The sequence below is a fragment of the Pongo abelii genome, chromosome 16 (genome assembly GCF_028885655.2).
Source record: "Pongo abelii isolate AG06213 chromosome 16, NHGRI_mPonAbe1-v2.0_pri, whole genome shotgun sequence".
Classification (NCBI taxonomy): Eukaryota; Metazoa; Chordata; class Mammalia; order Primates; family Hominidae; genus Pongo; species Pongo abelii.
Window position 1 is genome coordinate 33,897,360 of NC_072001.2, and position 21,505 is coordinate 33,918,864.

The 21,505-nt window shown below is 38.4% G+C and overlaps 1 protein-coding gene and 1 pseudogene across 2 annotated transcripts in view; both read right to left on the reverse strand.

Annotated features, from left to right (window-relative positions):
• The window catches only part of OTUD7A (OTU deubiquitinase 7A), a 400,216-nt gene that overhangs the window by 276,245 nt on the left and 102,466 nt on the right, over positions 1-21,505 (reverse strand). The window lies entirely within an intron of this gene.
• Positions 18,180-21,228, reverse strand: LOC100939295 (DEP domain-containing protein 1A-like; annotated as a pseudogene).

Sequence of the window (21,505 nt, forward strand, 5' to 3'; positions counted from 1 at the left end):
AACTTTATTAGTTACCAGTGAAGAAAAGATACTCAAACATCCACCATGTGAGCACACATTTTAAAGTCTGTCGTTTGTAGGAACATGGATGAAGCTGGAAACCATCATTCTCAGCAAACTATCACAAGGACAAAAAACCAAACACCATATGTTCTCACTCATAGGTGGGAACTGAACAATGAGAACACATGGACACAGGAAGGGGAACATCACACCGGGACCTGTTGTGGGGTGGGGTGAGGGGGGAAGGATAGCATTAGGAGATACACCTAATGTTAAATGACGAGTTAATGGGTGCAGCACACCAACATGGCACATGTATACATATGTAACTAACCTGCACGTTGTGCACATGTACCCTAAAACTTAAAGTATAATAAAAAATAAAAAAAACAAATTTTGGTGAGGATGTGGAGTAAAGTGAGCTCTCGTACACTGCTGGTGGAAGAATACATTGGCACATCCACTTTGGAAAACAGTTTGGTATTCAGTGTGTGAATCTGAGACAGATATCCCCCATGAGCCAACAATGCCACATCACTATATACCCCTAGACAAACCTATGCACATACACACCAGAGTACAAGTCTGAGAAGGCTAATGGCAGTGTTATAGTAGTTCCAAACTGCAAAGAATCCAAATGCTTATCCAGTAGAGTGCATTTTAAAAGTGGCATATTCAAACATCACACTGAATGGGCAAAAGCTGGAAGCATTCCCCTTAAAAACTAGAACAACATGAGGATGCCCACTTTCACCACTCGTATTCAACATAGTGCTGGAAGTCCTAACCAGAACAATCAGGCAAGAAGAAGAAATAAAAGGCGTACAATTTTTTTTTTTTTTAAAAAAGGAAGTCGAACTATCTCTCTTCATGAATGACATAATTCCATACCTTGTAAAACCCTAAAGATGCCATGAAAAGGGCACTAGATCTGATAAACATAGTAAGTAAAGTTTCAGGATACAAAATCAATGTGCAAAAATCAGCAGCATTTCTATACACCAATAACATTCAAGCTGGGAGTCAAATCAAGAATACAATGCCATTTACAATGGCCACACAAAAAAATACAATACCTAGGAATACTTAACCAAGAGGGTGAAACATCTCTAAAGGAGAACTCAAAAACACTGATAAAATAAATTACAGATGACACAAATGGAAATGCATTCCATGCTCATGAATTGGATGAATCAATATTGTTAAAATGTTCGACCGGGCACGGTGGCTCACGCCTGTAATCCCAGTGCTTTGGGAGGCTGAGGCGGGTGGATCACTTGAGGTCAGGAGTTCGAGACCAGCCTGGCCAACATGGTGAAAGCCTGTCTCTACAAAAAATACAAAAATTAGCTGGGTGTGGTGGCAGGCACCTGTAATCCCAGCTACTCAGGAGACTGAGGCTTGAGAATCACCTGAACCTGGGAGGCAGAGGTTGCAGTGAGCCAAGATCATGCCACTGCACTCTAGCCTGGGCAACATAGATTCTGACTCAAAAAAAAAAAAAAAAAAAAGGTCATAGTGCCCAAAGCCATTTACAGATTTAACACTATTGCTATCAAATCACTAATGTCATTTTTTGCAGAATTAGGAAAAAAAATCCAAAATTTATATGACATTAAAAAGAGCTTAAATAGCCAAAGAAATCCTGAGCAAAAAGAACAAAGCTGGAGGCATCACATTACCCAACTTCAAACTATACTACAAGACCACAGTAACCAAAACAGCATGGTACTGACACAAAAGTGGACACATAGATCAATGGAACAAAACAGAGAGCCCAGAAGCAAAGCCACACATCTACAACCAACTAATCTTCCCACCCTTCAATACCATGTATAATTATTATTTGTTTCAGGATAAGTTTAACTAGTCATTGTTGAATAGAAACAAAGTCGACAAAAATAGGCAATGGGGAAAGGACTCCCTTATTCAACAAATGGTGCTGGGAAAACTGGTTAGCCATATGCAGAAGAATGAAATTGGACCCCTCCCTATCACCATATAAAAAATTAACTCAAGATGGATTAAAATCTTAAATGTAAGACCTTAAACTATAAAAATCCTAGAAGAAAGCCTAGAAAATACCCTTCTGGACATCAGCCTAGGCAAAGAACTTACGACTAAGTCCTCAAAAGCAATTGCAACAAAAACTAAAATTGACAAGTGGGACAAAATTAAACTAAAGAGCTTCTGCACAGCAAAATAAACTAACGAAGTAAATACACCACCTAGAGAAATGGCAGAAAATATTCACAAACTATGCCTCTGACAAATGACTAATATCCATAATCTATAAGGAATGAAAACAAATCAATAAGCAAGAAACAACCTCATTAAACAGTGGGTAAAGGACATGAAGAGACACTTCTCAAAAAGAGACATATGAGTGGCCAACAAACATATTAGAAACTGCTCAACATCACTAATCATCAGAGAAATGCATGCCGAAACCACAAAGAGATACCATCTCATACCAGTCAGAATGGCCATTATTAAAAATCCAAACAATAACAGACAGTGAGGCTACAGAGAAAAGGGAACACTTATACACTGTATGTGGGAAAGTAGATTAGTTCAGCCACTGCAGAAAGCAGTTTGCAGATGTCTCAAAGAACTAAAAAGAGAACTACCATTCAATCCAGCAATCCCATTACTGGATATCTACCCAAAAGAAAATAAATTGTACTACCCAAAAGATACATGCATACGTATAGTCATTGTAGCACTATTCACAGCAACAAAGACATGGAATCAACCTAGATGCCCATCAGTGATGGACTGAATAAACAAAATGTGTTTCATATACACCATGGAATACTCTGCAGCCAAAAAAAGGATGAAATAATGTCCTTTTCAAACAACATAGGTGGAGCTGGAGGCCATTATCCTAGTGCAATTAACACAGAAAACCAAATATTGTATGTGAGAGCTAAATCTTGGGTACGCACAGACATAAAGACAGGAATAACAGGTGCTAGGAACTCCAAAGGAAGAGAAGGAGACAGGGGGCAAGGGCTGAAAAACCACCTGTTGGGTACTATGTTCACTATGTACATGATGGGATCAATAGAAGCCCAAACCCCAGCATCACACAATATACCCTTGTAACAAACCTGCACACATAGCCACTGAATTGAAAATTAAAATTTTAAAATAATTTATAAATGAATGTGGCATATTCATATACAAATAAAACACTGAATATGAAAACTCCAGGTCCCTACAGTGATGCTTTGCTTCAAAGTATATGTTGAATCAAAGAAGAAAGAAAAACACAAAATGTATACAGTATGATTCCATTTATGTAAAGTTGAAAACATGTAATGCTAAAGTATGATGTGTACGGATACATACAAATACAGTAAAACTACAAAGCAAAACTATGTTGTTTTGGATGATGTATATGAGGAAAATCTATCCTCATAGAGAAATGTAGTTGGAAAAGTGAGGAGTATTTTAGTAGGTTTTTCAAATAATTGTAGGATATTCTTTGATATCATTCTGAAACTTGACAAGTGATAGTTGCTTAAAAGCTAGTGGCACTGTGGAATCTAACATGACATCAATGAACATTTTGTACTCTGTTACTCTAAAATCCATTGGTCTAGCTTACACTTCAAATGAATCTTTTATTCATGCATAATTTTGCTACATCATGCATTAGTCATCTGGAAAACATTAGCTTGCTGAGTTATGAAACTTTTTCAAATGTTGACATACTATATATTATGAAATATCAAAAATCACATTCACTAATATTACCGCCAATATTAATACAGAATTTAAGTGCTGGTAAGCTATTTAGGTCATGTTTTAAAGAATATGAATGTTGACTGGAAAGCAACAAATGGTGTTAATTGTTTTAAGTGAGAGACTTACCCTCATCGTTTTTGAAAAAAAAAAAATTTTTGCCATATAACAAAGTCTGAGTAAACATAATTTGTCAGTCATTCTTTCAGGTAAAAGTAGTGTTTCGTGGAAAAGGGGGCCAGTTCAGCTTGCAACTGAAACAACTGCACAGATGGTGATTTCGTTTTAAGACCACCATCATATGCAGCAGAAGTGCTCGGAATATTAAAACGACTTGTAGTCAAGGGTCAATATTTAATAAAATGAATCATTTTTACTGTTTCATCAGGGACATTACTAAGGGAAATTAGCATTTACCTTTACATTGTGCAAAACAGTGAGGAATATAATGATTAATGGCGCAGTTTGATGCCACAAGCTTGATTCAAGCTAACGTGCCAGCAGTTTTACCACCATTACTTCTTGTACCATGGCCCAAATGTTCACATAGTGAAAAAGGCAAATGACTTTTTTTTTTTTAAGCAAACTCCCAAAAAAAGAAATCTCCAGATCCAGGCAGTGTCACTGGAGAATTCTACCAAATATTTATTTATATTTCCATAGGTTATTGGGGGACAGGTGGTGTTTGGTTACACAAGTAAGTTCCTTAGAGGTGACGTGTGAGATTTTGGTGCACCCACCACCCAGGCAGTATACACTGAACCCTATTTCTAGTCTTTTATCCTTCACCCCCTTCCCACTCTTTCCCCAAGTCCCCAAAGTCCATTGTGTCATTCTTATGCCTTTGCATCCTCATAGCTTAGCTCCCACTTATGCATGAGCACATACGATGTTTGGTTGTCCATTCCTGAGTTACTTCACTTAGAATAATGGTCTCCAATCTCATCCAGGTTGCTGCAAATGCCAATAATTCATTCCTTTTTATGACTGAGTAGTATTCCATCATATATATATATATATATATATATGTGATATATAAACTGTTATATATATATCTTTATCCATTCTTTGATTGATGGGCATTTGGATCAGTTCCACATTTTTGCAATTGAGAATTGTGCTGCTATAAACACACATGTGCAGTTATCTTTTTTGTATAATGACTTTTCTCTGGGTAGATACCAAGCAGTGGGATTGCTGGATCAAGTGGTAGTTCTACTTTTAGTTCTTTAAGGAATCTCCACACTGTTTTCCATAGTGGTTGTATTACTTTACATTCCCACCAGCAGTGTAGAAGTGTTCCCTGTTCACTGCATCCATGCCAACTTCTACTATTTTTTGATTTTTTTTATTATGGCCATTCTTCCAGGAGTAAGGTGGTATTGCATTATGGTTTTGATTTGCATTTTTCTGCTCATTAGTGATGTTGAGCATTTTTTCATATGATTGTTGGCCATTTGTATATCTTCTTTTGAGAATTGTCTATACATGTCCTTAGCCTACTTTTTAACGGGATTTTTTTTTTCTTGTTGATTTGAGCTCATTGTAGATTTTGGATATTAGTCCTTTGTCATACATATAGATTGTGAAGATTTTCTCCCACTCTGTGGGTTGTCTGTTTACTCTGCTAGCTGTTCCTTTTGCCATGCAAAAGCTCTTTGGTTTAATTAAGTCCCAGCAATTTATCTTTGTTTTTATTGCATTTGCTTTTGGGCTCTTGGTCATGAAATCCTTGCCTAAGCCAAGGTCTAGAAGGGTTTTTCCAATGTTATCTTTTAGAATTTTTACAGTTTCATGTCTTAGATTTAAGTCTTTAATCCATTTTGAGTTGATTTTTGTATAAGGTGACAGACAAGGATCCATTTTCATTCTCCTACATGTGGCCAGCCAATTATCCCAGCACCATTGTTGAAAAGGGTGTACTTTCCCCACTTTGTGTTTGTTTGCTTTGTTGAAGATCAGTTGGCTATAAGTGTTTAGGTTTATTTCTGGGTTCTCTATTCTGTTCCATTGGTCTATGTGCCTGTTTTTATAACAATACCATGCTGTTTTGATGACTATGGGCTCATAGTACAGTTTGAAATCAGGTAATGTGATGCTTCCGGATTTGCACTTTTAATATTATTGTGAAAATCATTTTGACATTGTGAACCTCCTGAAAGCTTCTCAGGGACCTCAGGGATCCACAGACCACAGTTTGAGAACTGCTGGAGTAGGGGTATGAAGGAGGTTCTCCTGGAATAACTGGTTGGTCTCCTTATTAGTCTAGTTGGCTGGCACAGAAGGAAGAGGGAGAGAGTGAGAGAGACAGAGAGAGAGAGAGATGGTGTGTGTGTGTTCATGTGTGTGTGTGTGAAAGAAGAGAGAGAATTCTATTTAAGGAGGAGAGAGATGAAGGGAAGGTGCGAAGAGGGAAAGTGAAGGTGGGAGAGAGAATAAGGGAAGATAGGGGAGAGGGAAGGAGGAGGAATGGAAGGAGGGGGAAAGTGAGGAAGTATTAATAATATGTGGCACACATGGTTTTTTAGCCTGATGGTACCAGAAGCATTTGAAAACACAAGAGAACTTCTTCACATATCTGAGGGCGAGTTAGAATGCTACAGGGTGAGAACTCTCAATGGGGCCTTTCCTGTCCATTAGTATCAGATAGGAGGCATTATGTAAGGAAAACCTAAACTGTGCAGTCCTTAAACAAAAGTGCTGGTCTTTAGCTGGGCACGGTGGCTCACGCCTGTAATCCCAGCACTTTGGGAGGCCGAGGTGGGTGGATCATGAGGTCCGGAGATCAAGACCTTCCTGGTTAACATGGTGAAACCCTGTCTCTACTAAAAATACAAAAAAATTAGCCGGGCGTGGTGGCGGGCGCCTGTAGTCCCAGCTACTTGGGAGGCTGAGGTAGGAGAATGGCGTGAACCCAGGAGGTGGAGCTTGCAGTGAGCAGAGATCGCGCCACTGCACTTCAGCCTGGGAGACAGAGCGAGACTCTGTCTCAAAAAAAAAAAAAAAAAAAAAAAAGTACTGGTCTTCAATGCCAAAGAAATTTTCAAGTAAGAATGGTGTTTTCACTGAAATGCTTCTCAATCTACCTTCGAGCTTTGGCTTTGCCTGTTTGCTTGTTTTCCACCCAGTGGCAGCCTAGGTCTGTTAACAGACTGGCAGCCAGGCAGGCAGCAAGGCAAACAGGGGTCTGCAGTGGCTGGTGTTGTCTACCTGGTGCCCGCTAGAAAGGGGTTATGGGCTTAAGCCCTTCTGCAAAGGCGCATCATGCATCACAGAGCAAGGGAGCAGGGCTGAGGACTCCAGCCTCACCTCCAGTGGGGACTCCGCTGAGGATGAGGAGCCCAGCTGCTGCCCCTTGCCCAGTCTTGCCCTACTGGCCATGGAGTTAGCTGTGCCCAGTAATACTTCAGTGCCTGTGGACACCTGCTTTCAACTCCCACACCTCTGACTAAGGGCCTGTGGGTCCTCTGTTGCTTTTTCTTTCTAAAAACAGAATAACTCTTTTACAGTGTATCTTTCTTTTTACTTTGTAGTTTAAGTTATACATTATTACCATTCATCATTATTTTAACTTTCTCTTTACTTATTAAATTGGAACAGGGATTTCTACTGCAAACAATAATTGTGAGAATAATGTAGACATTAAAGAAAACTTTTTTGTTTCTCCTCTCAAGGTACTTTTCAGGGCCCTGGAAATGTCTATAAGACAGTCTTGCCACTGTGGTCCCAGAGAAGGCCGTAAAGTCAGTGCTGACACACAAAGTCACTGTCCTCGTGATGTAATCGACTATGGCCTCAATGCTCCATCCCCCAAAGCTAACATGGCCAGGGTGACAGAGACAGGGCTGCCCTTTCATCCATTCACTGGGTCCTTTCTGAGGACCGGAATATGCATAAAAACCCAGTGTACCACACATACACACACACACACACACACACACACACACACACACACACACAGCTTTTAGTAACCCTGAACGAGCTCAAGTTAAATAAGAATATGGGGATAGCCTATGCAAGATAAATGAAGTAGATGAGATCAGCTTACAATTTACCATTATTTGGGATTTTGACAAAACTTCTGGCCTCACACCAGCTACTGCGGACCTAACAACTACTTAGCATCCCTCTTGCTTCTAAGGAACAGTACGCACAAGAAAGCAGTAAAGATAGTATACCGGGTATGTGCGGGCCACCACAGTTGCTCCATGACATTGAAATGATGGCAGGAAACCATTCTCTTCCTCAAAGCAGGAGATCTCTCCTGTCTCCTCGGAGCCACTGGAATGCCACTGGACTGAGCAGGGTTAGATGGCACAGGCACACATCACATGGAGGTTCTTTAACCTCTGTGCCTGTCCAGATGAACCCAACTTCACTGTGCTGTCATATCCACTCCCATACCCCAGCTCCTGCTTTTCTCTAAGGCAGAAGCAGATCTCATTAATCCTGCACCTCCTGGTGCTGAATCTCCAGGGATCTTAAGTTGGAGCCCAGACAGCCAGGGATCTAATTCTAACCCCAAAGTTTGGGGAAGTTACTTCATCTCTTCTTTTATACAATGTGGATGGAAATGGCACCTTCCTCATAGGGTTACTGTAGGGATGAAATGAAATAATATATATAAACACATAAAGGGTTCTTGGCACAGAGAAAGGACTTGCTAGAGGTTAGATCTCACTATACCACTCCTAGTACCACTGCTACTGCTACCACTTAAACACAGTGGTCAAGAGGACAACTGCAATATTATTTCCAATAACCCCAGAAATACATAAATACATAAATCAATGTAACAAGGAGATTTGGGAGCCAGCCCCTGGACATTACCAGCCAGCTGCAACGTTTTCCCCTGGAATTGTACCATGAGCAACCCTGGCCCTAAGGAGACAAAATCTCTCTTCCAAGACACAAACCCACAGTCACTAATGAAATGTCAATTACATTTCAAAGTGTAATTGTGGGTCACTTTCATCTGGACAAAGCATTTTATATGGTAAATTAGAATTTAATAAGGAAGCCCTTTAAAATAATTCTATAGAATTCTCTGAGCATTGTCAGTGCCTTGAGTAAACAAATATTCCATAAAACTAAATATGAGGATGTGAAGAGGCTTTCACAAATGAGGTTGACCCACTGATGATCCTTAGAACAGATGTGGCAAGAACTGTGTCACCCCACAACAATGGCCAGATTCTCACTTGAACAAGCACAACAATATTCAATGCTAGGTAGTTTGACATATTTTAGGGGAACTCACAAAAATAAATGTCTTCGATTTTTATTTCATATGAATCCTAAAACGTAGGCTTTCATTTACTTTTAATGTTGACAAATTATCAAAATGAACTGAGGGACCTTAAAAGTCATGTAGTCAAAGTTCAAAAACTACGTCAAGATAGCTACTTCCTCTTAAACAGATATAAAACTGTAGAAATGGATAGTATCATTTAGATAAAGGGAAATATCAACATGTCTGTCACACCCACACACAAAATCAAACACACAAACAAGCAAAACAGGAAACAATAGTGCCTTCCTGCTAAGCATGTGGTCATCGCCCTCTGGGCACACGGCCAAGAACGGCCCTGCTGTGTAAGTCAGGAGCTTCAGCTGGTCTCATTCTACTGAGTCTTTCTCCAGTCTGGGCCTTTGACTCTAAAATTAGCAGGTACAATCACACAAACTCTGCAGAAACCTCCCTTCCCCGACGCTCTTCTAACTGCATTTTATAAGCATCCCACATCAGTGCCAGAACTGTATTCTCCTCTCTAGCTATGGGAATATTGCTCAAACCAGAGAGCAGACATGGTCATTTATAAAGACTATGACTTGCATTGGAACATCACAAAACTAATATGTTCTAAAAATATATAGCAATCAACAAATTCACCCATAGTGGGGAGGATTATTTTGCTTCAGCTCAAGACTTTGCCAAGCTCCAGACCTGGAGCTAATGGCTTCTTTGACATCTCCAACTGGATGAAGCACAACTTCCTCAAACTCAACATGACCCCATCACAAATCATCAAATCTCCACCCAACGCTGCACCCCATCCAGTATTTCCCATACAAAAAAAATTGGGGAGCTTTTTTAATGTCCTGATTTAGCCTGGGCTTCAACCACAATGATTTTGATGTAATTTTGATTTTGATGTCTGGGATGCTATCTAGGCATTGAAGTGTTTTTCTGACCTGCCCCTCTCCAGGGTTTAGAATCACTGCTCTAGATATTTTAAATCCCTAATAATTTAATGGGTCTACATCTGCTCTCATGGGTTGTCAATCTTAAAATGCTCTAAGATTGCTATAACCCTCCACCCAGGGACACTGCAGTCCATATCAATGTGCCATTGGGATCTATGCAAGGCAGCAGCTCTGTATTTCCAGGCCTCGAGGTCTCCAGCACTCCATGCTCTCTTGTAGCAGCTATCAGCTCTGTGTATTAGAATCACTTGCGCATCTTTTAAAAGACACTAATGCTCAGAGATCCTGAACCAATGGGCTTGAATGCCACTGATAAATCTTTTAAAGGTCCCCGGGTGACCATAATGTGTGGCCAGAGTCAATTACCACTTATTTGGCACCTACCCCAAAGAGAATTACTAATTTCTGCAAAGTATCCAATGGCCATGTGTGCATGAGTCTGCCCTTCTCAGGGCCTACATTCAGCTAATCCTGTCACTTCTCACACTTTCCTCCTTCTGAGTCCTGCTTCTTTAACTGCCTCACTTAATACATCATGGCTTACCACATTGGCATGCATTTTTGCCTTTTTATTTTTGAGATGGAGTCTCGCTCTGTCACCCAGGATGGAGTGCAGTGGTGTGATCTCAGCTCACTGCCACCTCTGTCTCCCGGTTTCAAGTAATTCTCCTACCTCAGCCTCCCGAGTAGCTGGGATTACAGGCGTGCACCACCATGCCTGGCTAATTTTTGTATAGTAGTGACAGGGTTTTGCCATGTTGGCCAGGCTGGTCTCAAACTCCTGACCTCAAGTGATTCTGCTGCCTCAGCCTCCCAAAGTGCTGGATTACAGGCGTGAGCCACCACACCTGGCCAGAGTCATGCTTTTACACATAATATTCATGCTTCGTCCATGCTTCCCTCTACTCTGCATCACTTACTCTGGCCTTGTACCAAACCTGAACATCACTGGAAAAAAATCTTAGAACTCTGATGACTAGGCTGTCTTCAAATTTATATCATATAGGCACTAAAAACTGCTAAATTGTTTTATTTTCATGGAAATTTCACTTTGTTATTCCCCAAGATGACAATTTCATACTTTTCTGTTTTTCTCCAATTTCCAACAAACTCTTTCCCTTCAGTCTCCCTTATAACTTTGCTACCTACTCCACACAGCGGTCTAATGGAGAACTCTTGATCTTCCTATCATTATTCTTCAGCTTCTGTACCCTCATCCTTCACCCTTCTCTCACCTTACCTCCCTTTGGATGCTACCCTCCTCACCTGCTAAAAGTTACTAAGGGACATCATCCTTCCAATTAGACCCAATTTCCACTGTTTCATCACTTCCTTCTTCTCTATATGAGATGTTTTTAAATTGCTCATCTTAAAAATCAACTTCATATCTCCCTCCAGCTACCACTCCTTTTTATGCTGTCCTTTATAGCAACAATCTTTGAAGATTTATCTATACTCTCTGTCACCAAATGCTCACTTCTTATCCCTTCATTTTATAAAGATACTTTCACTGGAATTAGAATTTTAGTTTTGCAGGGTTTTGTATTGAACACATTGAAGTTATCTTCCATTGTCTTCCAGTTTCCAGGGTTGCTGTTAAAAGATATCCCATATTCATGGACCAGAAAATGCAATGTTGCTAAGATGGCAATACTCCTTAGATTAATGTACAGATTCAACCCAATCCCTTTCAAAATTCCAGCTGGTTTTTTTTCAGAAATTGACAAGCTGACCTTAAAATTCATATGGAAATTCAACGGATTGAGAATAGCCAGGATAATCTTGAAAAACAAAGGAGGACTCACATTTTCTGACTTTAAAATTTACGATAAATCCACAATAATTAAGATAGTATGGTACTGGCATAAACCCTTGCATTTATGTCTGGTTGATTCTTTACAAGAACAGCAAGATAATTTTGTGGGGAAAGAACAGTTTTTGTTTTGTTTTGTTTTGTTTTTAACAAATAGTGGTCGGGCAACTTAGTATCCACAAGTGAATGAATAAAGTTCTATCCTTACTTCACACTGCACACAAAAATTAAGACAAGATTGATCATGAGCCTCCTAAACCTAAGAGACGATAGCATAACAACACTCAGAAGAAAACATAGCAGTAAATCTTTGTATTCTTGAGTTAGGCAATAATTTTGTAGGTACAATAACAAAAGTACAATCAACAAAAGAACAGATAAATTGAACTTCATCAAAATTACAAACATTTATAGTTTTTTCTCAAAGAACACTATCAAGAATGTGGAAAGGCAACCTACAGAATGGGAGAAAATATTTGCACAATGTACATCTGATAAGGGACTTGTATACAGGATATATACAACTCAATAATAAAAACACAAATAACCAATAAAAATGAAGGTCCCTTGTAGTTGGATTCCTAAGTATTTTATTCTCTTTGAAGCAATTGTGAATGGGAGTTCACTCATGATTTGGCTCTCTGTTTGTCTGTTATTGATGTATAAGAATGCTTGTGATTTTTGTACATTGATTTTGTATCCTGAGACTTTGCTGAAGTTGCTTATCAGCTTAAGGAGATTTTGGGCTGAGACAATGGGGTTTTCTAGATATACAATCATGTCATCTGCAAACAGGGACAATTTGACTTCCTCTTTTCCTAAGTGAATACCCTTTATTTCCTTCTCCTGCCTAATTGCCCTGGCCAGAACTTCCAACACTATGTTGAATAGGAGTGGTGACAGAGGGCATCCCTGTCTTGTGCCAGTTTTCAGAGGGAATGCTTCCAGTTTTTGCCCATTCAGTATGATATTGGCTGTGGGTTTGTCATAGATAGCTCTTATTATTTTGAGATACGTCCCATCAATACCTAACTTATTGAGAGTTTTTAGCATGAAAGGTTGTTGAATTTTATCAAAGGCCTTTTCTGCATCTATTGAGATAATCATGTGGTTTTTGTCTTTGGTTCTGTTTATATGCTGGATTACATTTTCTGCACAGCAAAAGAAACTACCATCAGAGTGAACAGGCAACCTACAAAATGGGAGAAAATTTTCACAACCTACTCATCTGACAAAGGGCTAATATCCAGAATCTACAATGAACTCAAACAAATTTACAAGAAAAAAACAAACAACCCCATCAAAAAGTGGGCGAAGGACATGAACAGACACTTCTCAAAAGAAGACATTTATGCAGCCAAAAAACACATGAAAAAATGCTCAACATCACTGGCCATCAGAGAAATGCAAATCAAAACCACAATGAGATACCATCTCACACCAGTTAGAATGGCAATCATTAAAAAGTCAGGAAACAACAGGTGCTGGAGAGGATGTGGAGAAATAGGAACACTTTTACACTGTTGGTGGGACTATAAACTAGTTCAACCCTTGTGGAAGTCAGTGCGGCGATTCCTCAGGGATCTAGAACTAGAAATACCATTTGACCCAGCCATCCCATTACTGGGTATATACCCAAAGGACTATAAATCCTGCTGCTATAAAGACACATGCACACGTATGTTTATTGTGGCACTATTCACAATAGCAAAGACTTGGAACCAACCCAAATGTCCAACAATGATAGACTGGATTAAGAAAATGTGGCATATATACACCACGGAATACTATGCAGCCATAAAAAATGATGAGTTCATGTCCTTTGTAAGGACATGGATGAAATTGGAAATCATCATTCTCAGTAAACTATCACAAGGACAAAAAAACCAAACACCGCATGTTCTCACTCATAGATGGGAATTGAACAATGAGAACACATGGACACAGGAAGGGGAACATCACACTCTGGGGACTGTTGTGGGGTGGGGGGAAGGGGGAGGGATAGCATTAGGAGATATACCTAATGCTAAATGACGAGTTAATGGGTGCAGCACACCAGCATGGCACATGTATACATATGTAACTAACCTGCACATTGTGCACATGTACCCTAAAACTTAAAGTATAATAATAATAAAAAAAACTAAAGAAAAAAAATGGACAAAGGATTTGAATAGATATTTCTCCAAAGAATACATAAAACCAGTCAATAGTCACATGAAAAGATACTCAACATCACTAGTCACCAAGGAAACGCAAATCAAAATCAAAATGAAATATAACTTCACACCCACTAAGATGGGTATAATAAGAAAGACAAACAATAATGAGTGTCGGCAAAGATGTGAAGAAACTGGAAATCTTATACTCTGCTGGTAGGAACATAAAATTATACAGCTACTTCAAAAAATAGATCAGCAGTTCCTCAAAAAGTTAAGCATAGAATTCCCATACGACCCAGACATTCTACTCCTAGGTATATACCAAAGAGAAATGAAAACATATCTGTATATGAATTGTTATAACAGCATTATTCATATTAGCCAAAAGTAGAAAAACCCAAATATCCATCAACTGATGAATAGATACATGCAATGTGATATATCCATACAATTGAATATCATTCAGCAATGAAAAGGAAGAAAGTACTGGTACTTACTACAACATGGATGAACCTTGAAAACATTAAGTGAAAGAAGCCAAACACAAAAGATAATATATTATATGATGCCATTTGTATAAAATGCCCTGGTAAATCTGTAAAGACAGAAAATAGATTAATGGTTGCCTACAGCGGGGGGCATGTGTGTAAGTCACTGGTAATGGGTAAGAATTTCTTTTTGGGGTAATGAAGCGTTCCAAAATTAAATTGTGCGAATAGTTGCATGTATCTGTGAATATACTAAAAATCAATAAACTGTACTTTTAGTGGGTGAATTATGGTATGTGAATTATATCTCAACCAAACTGGTTTTTCAAAACAAACAGTAAAATCAATGATGTGGTAGCAATTCTGCAGTGGCAGGAGTGGTGGCCACAGCTTCCAGGCATGTTCCTAAAACTCTGAGGGAGGGGAATTCTCCTCTCTGCCCGCAGGAGCTGTGGTCTCAAGGACTTGGAGCAAATCCTCATTGCTTTTTTTTCTCTGTTCTCCCACCATTTAACCTCCACACAGATAAAGTCATAAAGTACAAGACAAAGCAGGGACACTAAAGTCCTGGCTATCTGATCAAAGGACACTGAAAGGAGCATAAAGAACCAGAAAGACTGTGAAGAGGAGGAGCTCAAGAAAGTAACCCTGTAAAGTGAGGTGTGATCTTCTGGCTCACCTCTGAGCTGTGCATGCACAAATCTAACTCTAAACAGTACACCAAAGGCTTTGATTATAGAACTATAGGACTAGCTACCATCCAGATCCCAGGCTTGCCACTGAGTGGTGCGTAAGCTATAGAAGGATCCAAATAGCATTGCGAAAGCTCTGAAAACAGACTCGACTTTGGAACCACATCCCTAAAAGGGTCAGAACTTGAAGCCTGAACCTAACTATGTACATTGCCTGATAAAACAAACAAAATCAATATTCTTCTTATGATAAGACATAGAGTCTGATAACATAATATTCCAAATGTCCAGGATTCAATCCAAATTACTTGGTACACAAATGACCAGGAAAACCTTTACTACAAGAAAAGAGAAAAACAACATATGCTACTCTGAGATGACAAAAATATTGGCAAAAGCAGACAAAAGCAGCTATAATAACCATGCTCCAAGACGTAAGAATAAACAAATATAAAGACAGAAGTCGGCCAGGCGCGGTGGCTCACGCCTGTAATCCCAACACTTTGTGAGGCTGAGGCAGGCGGATCACCTGAGGTCAGGAGTTCAAGAACAGGTTGGCCAACATGGTGAAACCCCGTCTCTACTAAAAGTACAAAAATTAACTGGGCCTGGTAGCGTGTACCTGTAATCCCAGCTACTGGGGAGGCTGAGGAAGGAGAATCACTTGAACCCGGGAGATGGAGGTTTCAGTGAGCAGAGATCGTGCCACTGCACTCCAGCCTGGGCGACAGAGCGAGACTCCATCTCAACAAAAACAACAACAACAACAAAAGACAGAAGTCTCAGTAAAGAAAAAAGATATAAAGAAGAATCAAGTGGAACTTTTAGAGATGAAAAATACGATAGCTGAAATGTAAAAAATGTTCTTTAGATGGGTTAAATAGCAGAATGGAGATAGCAGAGGAAAGTCATTGGACTTGAAGAGAAATCAATAGAAATTATCTAATTTGAACATCGGAGAGAAAAAAATGAAAAAAAAACAAGAGACTCAGGAAACTGAGGGAAAGAATTCAAAAGGTTGAACATTTGTGTCACCAAAGTCCCAAGAAAGGAGTAAGAGTCTGGTGTGGAAAAGAAAATTTGACAAATGGTGGCTGAAATCTTCCCAAATTTAGTGAAAGACAAATTTATAGATTTAAGACACTCAGGGAACCCCAAGCAAAAGAAAATAAAAGAAATCCAGGCCCAGACAAATCATAATCATGTGGCTGAAAACCAAAGACAAGATTTTTGACAAAAAGCCTGAATACAGCAAGGAAAAATCGCCGCATTATAAATAGGAGGACAACCCTCTGAATGACTGCAGATTTCTCATCAGAAACCACAGAGGCACAACATTTTTAAAGGAATGAAAGACAAGAACTGTTAACCCAGAATTCTATACTAAGTACAAATAATCTTCAAGAATGGACAGGAAACAAAGATATTCTCAGATGAAAGAAAATGAAAAGAATTAGTCAATGGAGCTGCTCTGAAAGATATGTTAATGGAAGTTTCTCAGACAAGAATGACACCGGAGGGAAACTTGAAACTTCAGAAATAAAAAGCAACAGAAATGGTACATATATGGATAATATAATAGATTCTTCTCATAATTTTTTTTGTTACAAAACCCCAAATAATTTTAATCTCAATTTGCAACATAATCCACATTTTACATATCTATAAGCAATAAAAGTTTTAGTATACAAATGCCTTAGAAATAATTCAATTTGGTCCAATAATTTTATAGCCAGGATAAAGTCATATTTATGATTTATAATTTTCTGTCAAGGTTTTTAATAAAAATCAGTAATGTTAAATGGAACACTATCATTTTATAGAGAAATAGTATGAAGTTACATTGAGAAATGAGAATAGTCATTAAACATTAAGATTTTATTACAACCCAGGCATTATATATTTCTTTACACTTAAGGAATAGATATGAAACAATCTTGAAGTAAAAAATAGAAGGGAACTTGCTTCAAGTTTGTACCAAGTCAATCAAGCAGAAACCTGAAGAACCTTGTTTTAAGATAAGAGTCATTTATACTTGGCAAGCATTTTCTTCCAATGAAAAAATAAAGTCAATGTGCCATTATCTTGACACTTATAAAAATGTTTATAAAAAGCATTTAGGCCATTGATTCTTAGACTTGGCTGAATATTGGAATCACCTAGATTTAAAAAATACTAATCCCTATACAACATCCCCAAAATTCAGATTTAATTAGTATAAGTTAGGCCCTGGGCATATAGGCTGTTTTAAAACTCCTCGGGTGAGTCTAATGTGCACCAGTTTGAAAACCACTAGCTTAGAGACCTGTTCCATCATCATAGAAGTCAGTCTTTAGCTGAATGATTCTACACGCCCTGATTTCAGTGGGTAATGTTGTTATTTTAAGCATCTGATAGGTGTATCTCCCTTGATTAAAAAATAAATACCTTATGGAAGAGATTATATGTTTTATTTATCATTGTCTCTGCATATCTAGAATAATGAAAGGCACATAGCAGTTGCTAAATAAATATCTTTTGAATGAATATATGATTGCCTTATACTTCTTTTACATCCCCATCTTCTAATAGATTATGAAAATTAGAATTCAAAATATACATATTGAACAAATGAATGACTGAAGCAGTTGGGGATAATATTTAAGGCAAAACCAAATCTGATAAAATATACACATATTTTAAAAACATACATATATATAAATAGATCAAAAGTGGAAAAAAGAATATATAAAAGAGTGCAACATTTGGCAGCTGAGAATTACTTCATTGAGTTTTCAAATATTCTTCACATTCTTATACTTAGAAACAAAGAAGTAACCCCAAACAACGAATTCATTAGCTAGTATCTCAGAACTTGCACATTTGCAAATAAATTTTCTTTTAAAATCAGAATTATAGTTTAATCCCTAACACAGCTCAGTTTTCAAAATTCAAGTAAATAAAATTTTAGCACACATCATGATAGCCTTACTGGATAGCTGTGTTAAAAACAAAAAGTATATGTTATGTGCTCTCAACTGAGATCTAGTTAGTTTCCTAGGAGTCTCACATTGATAAACATCTATTTTGGCACTACCTTACATAATGTGTTTATTTAGAAATACCTTATTAATGACAGACTTCCTTTTGAGTAGCTACATTATCAGATAAGGCTTCATTTATCAAAGTTCCACAAATATTACATAATTTTTAATTCAGCTAGTATCTTAGACTACAGAACTTTGGTTTTCTTAAAATCAGCATTGGTTGCTTGATTGTAGGTTTGTCACCAAAAAGTGCTGCTTCACTCTCCGTGGCTGGAAATCTTTTCTGAAATATCAAAGGACATTCCTTCTGAAACTGTTTTAGTTTTTTTCTTTTCTCCTTTAGAGGTAAACTCCTGTTTTTAACAATATTTTCTAAAAGTTCTGCAATTGCAGCTTGAGAGGTAGAAATTTTTTGCTCATCAAACTCCTGAGCACTAATCTGCTTACAGTATGAGTAAGCTGGCAAAGGAGCAAATAGTCCATCTCCAGGATTTTCAATATGCCCCTTTTTTAAGTAGTCAAGATGTTTTTCCACTGCAGTCTGTAAGTAAGAGGGTACTTGAAGAATTTCCTGGTCATGATCCATTAAGAAAGAAACTAATCTTCCAGCAAGAAGCTCATCAAGATCCACTTCTTCAGCACAGCATAACACACATTGAGAAAAGGTATGTATCAACAGTGATCTCGCATCCATTGCATTATGAAGTTTGGGCATATCAACATTTTGACTCATTCGGGAAATCATACACATTAAAAGTTGAAGCTTTCTATGATTTGGTGGGGGAAGTAACAAACAACATAACTGTAGAGCATTGATGGCAACCCTCTCTAAATGAGGTTGCAGCAAACTTTGTGTGCCAGTCAACATAGAAGAAGCTGGAAGTAAAGAATCTTCTGAAAGTTCTACTGTACTTTTGCAGAGTCTTTTATTGATTGTGGCACTAGACTCTCCAAGTTCACTTTCCATAGCTGTTTGCACACTTGTGCTGCCTTGTCCAACATTTGGTTTCATGATAATTTCAGCCACTGGTGTATTGATATAACTATTCCTGCTTGTACTACTTCTTAAAAACAAACTCTGAGACCTACAAAGCTGTTCTGACTTGCATTTCCCATTACACAACTCCTCTTGGTCTTGAACAATCAAAGTAGAGGTTCTCTTAAAACCAGCACTGAATGGCTTTTAAATATTTTTGTCGGAATGAAGATTCAACAGGAATTCCTGTTTGGGCTTAGACTCTAAAAACAGTTTATTATTTTGTCCTTCTATATTCGGAAAAGATTGATGAAAGACACTGGATGCCTCTTTACTTGAATTCCCTGACACATCTACAATTCCTTCCAAAGAACAGCAGCTTGGTTTGCTGTTAGAGGATAGATCATGCATACTACCTAACCCTATTAAATTATGACAACTTCCTCCCATTATTTCATTAGCACTCACTCTTCTGTTTCTTAAATTAACTAGCTGCATTTTCTTAGCACATCTTTCTTGAAATCCTGGATTGCTTATCTGTAGTCTCTCAGTAGAATCTGATTCTTCTTTTTTTTTTTTCTCTACGAAGCAGACAGAGAAGAAGGCACTCAGTTGGTTTGAAGGAATTCAAATTGTTTAAGTGAGGGAATTTTGAAGATTGTGGATCATCTTGGATTTTATGTATCCCACTGGATCTATCTGAAACTGTGATGTAGCCACAAACAACTACCAGGAAATGAAACAAAAATTAAGATGCAACCAAAATGTTCACAAATAATTCGTAATATTCAAAAGTAAGTAGAGGTTCAGGGAGATCTAGAAAATAATCTGTGATTGTTCTGAATACATGTCGTTCAAATCCAACATAAGTTGGATTATTCATATTATTGCTTCTTGGCCAATTTGCTAGGCACTTCATGGCAGATAATACCCAGTGAGGGAGGTCATCTGATTTGTTTTATAGTATAACTACTCCACGTTTACTTGTATTGGCCATGTTGTACATTATATATTGGGGAATCACTTGTTTTGGATTTATGACTTCTTCTAGGGATGGCACACCTAAATAGTTTGCAGGTAGATCAGAATAACATATCTCCAAACTTCTTCAATGTCTTCCTGGCTTAGTTCTCTATCATCAATTGCATTTTCTTGATCTTCATTTATTATTTCATGCTTTATTTTCTCGGCATTTTCTTGAGATAAATGTAATCCATACTTTTTAGGAGTTGTACGAGATAAGTTTCGTAATTTAAAATACGTAATTTAAAAATACTATCTTTATCTTTGGAAAAGTTCTCTATGCTTTTTTTTCTCAATTCTGGATGCCTTCGTGGTAGAGTTTTAAGTGGCGAAGTTGCAGGCAATCTGAAGAGCTGGTTATTATCATCAACATTTTCTGATCCCCACCTCCCTTTGATATCTTCAATTATACGATTCTTAAGAAATTTCCTCAACAATTGGATAGTCTGTTGCCTTGTAACTTCAGGACCAAAATTGCTATTATTTCTTAATAGGTCATAAAGCCAATCCACTGCTTCTCCTGCTGTGAAACAATTGCCATATTTTTTAGTGTTGTCTGTGTTTTCTTAGAGGCATTCCTGCTCGAAAAGATGTGGTAACTTCATTCCACAGCTTGGTGGCCCAATAAGGCCCGGGAGGCACAACCCGACTCTCCATAGGTCTGTCAGCGCCCAGTGGCATCCATGGCAGTGCAGGCGACACTCAGGCCCAGCAGCCCGGGCAGTGGCAAGTCTCGGCACAACCGTTGGCCCTGCCGCCAACTTGTATAGCATAGAGGGCTGCGCAGATTGGCCTCATAATTTCTATACAATATCTATAAAGTAAAAGTGATGCCAGGCACGGTGGCTTATGCCTGTAATCCTAGCACTTGGGGAGGCCAAGCCAGGTGGATCGCTTGAGCTCAGAAGTTTGAGACCAGCCTGGGTAACTTGACGAAACCCTGTCTCTACCAAAAATACAAAAATTAGCTGGGCATGGTGGCACATGCCTGTGGTCCTAGCTACTCGGGAGGCTGAGGTGGGAGGCTCACTTCAGTCTGGGAGGCAGAGGTTGCAGTGAGCCGAGATCGTGCCACTGCACTCCAGCCTAGGTGACAGAGACCCCATCTCAAAAAAAAAAAAAAAAAAAAAAAAAAAGAGTGATAACACTTGTGGTACTTTCAGTGTCTGCAGATGTAATACATAAGATACCTACAACAGAAAGGGGGTGAAGTAAAGGGACCTATATTGTGGTAAGGTTTCTACATTCCATATTAAATAGTTAAATGTTGTTCTACACAGACTGTGAAAAAATAAGTATGAATATTGTAATCTCTAGAGCAATCACCAAAAAGCATACAAAGAGAATATAAAAACAGAAAAGTTA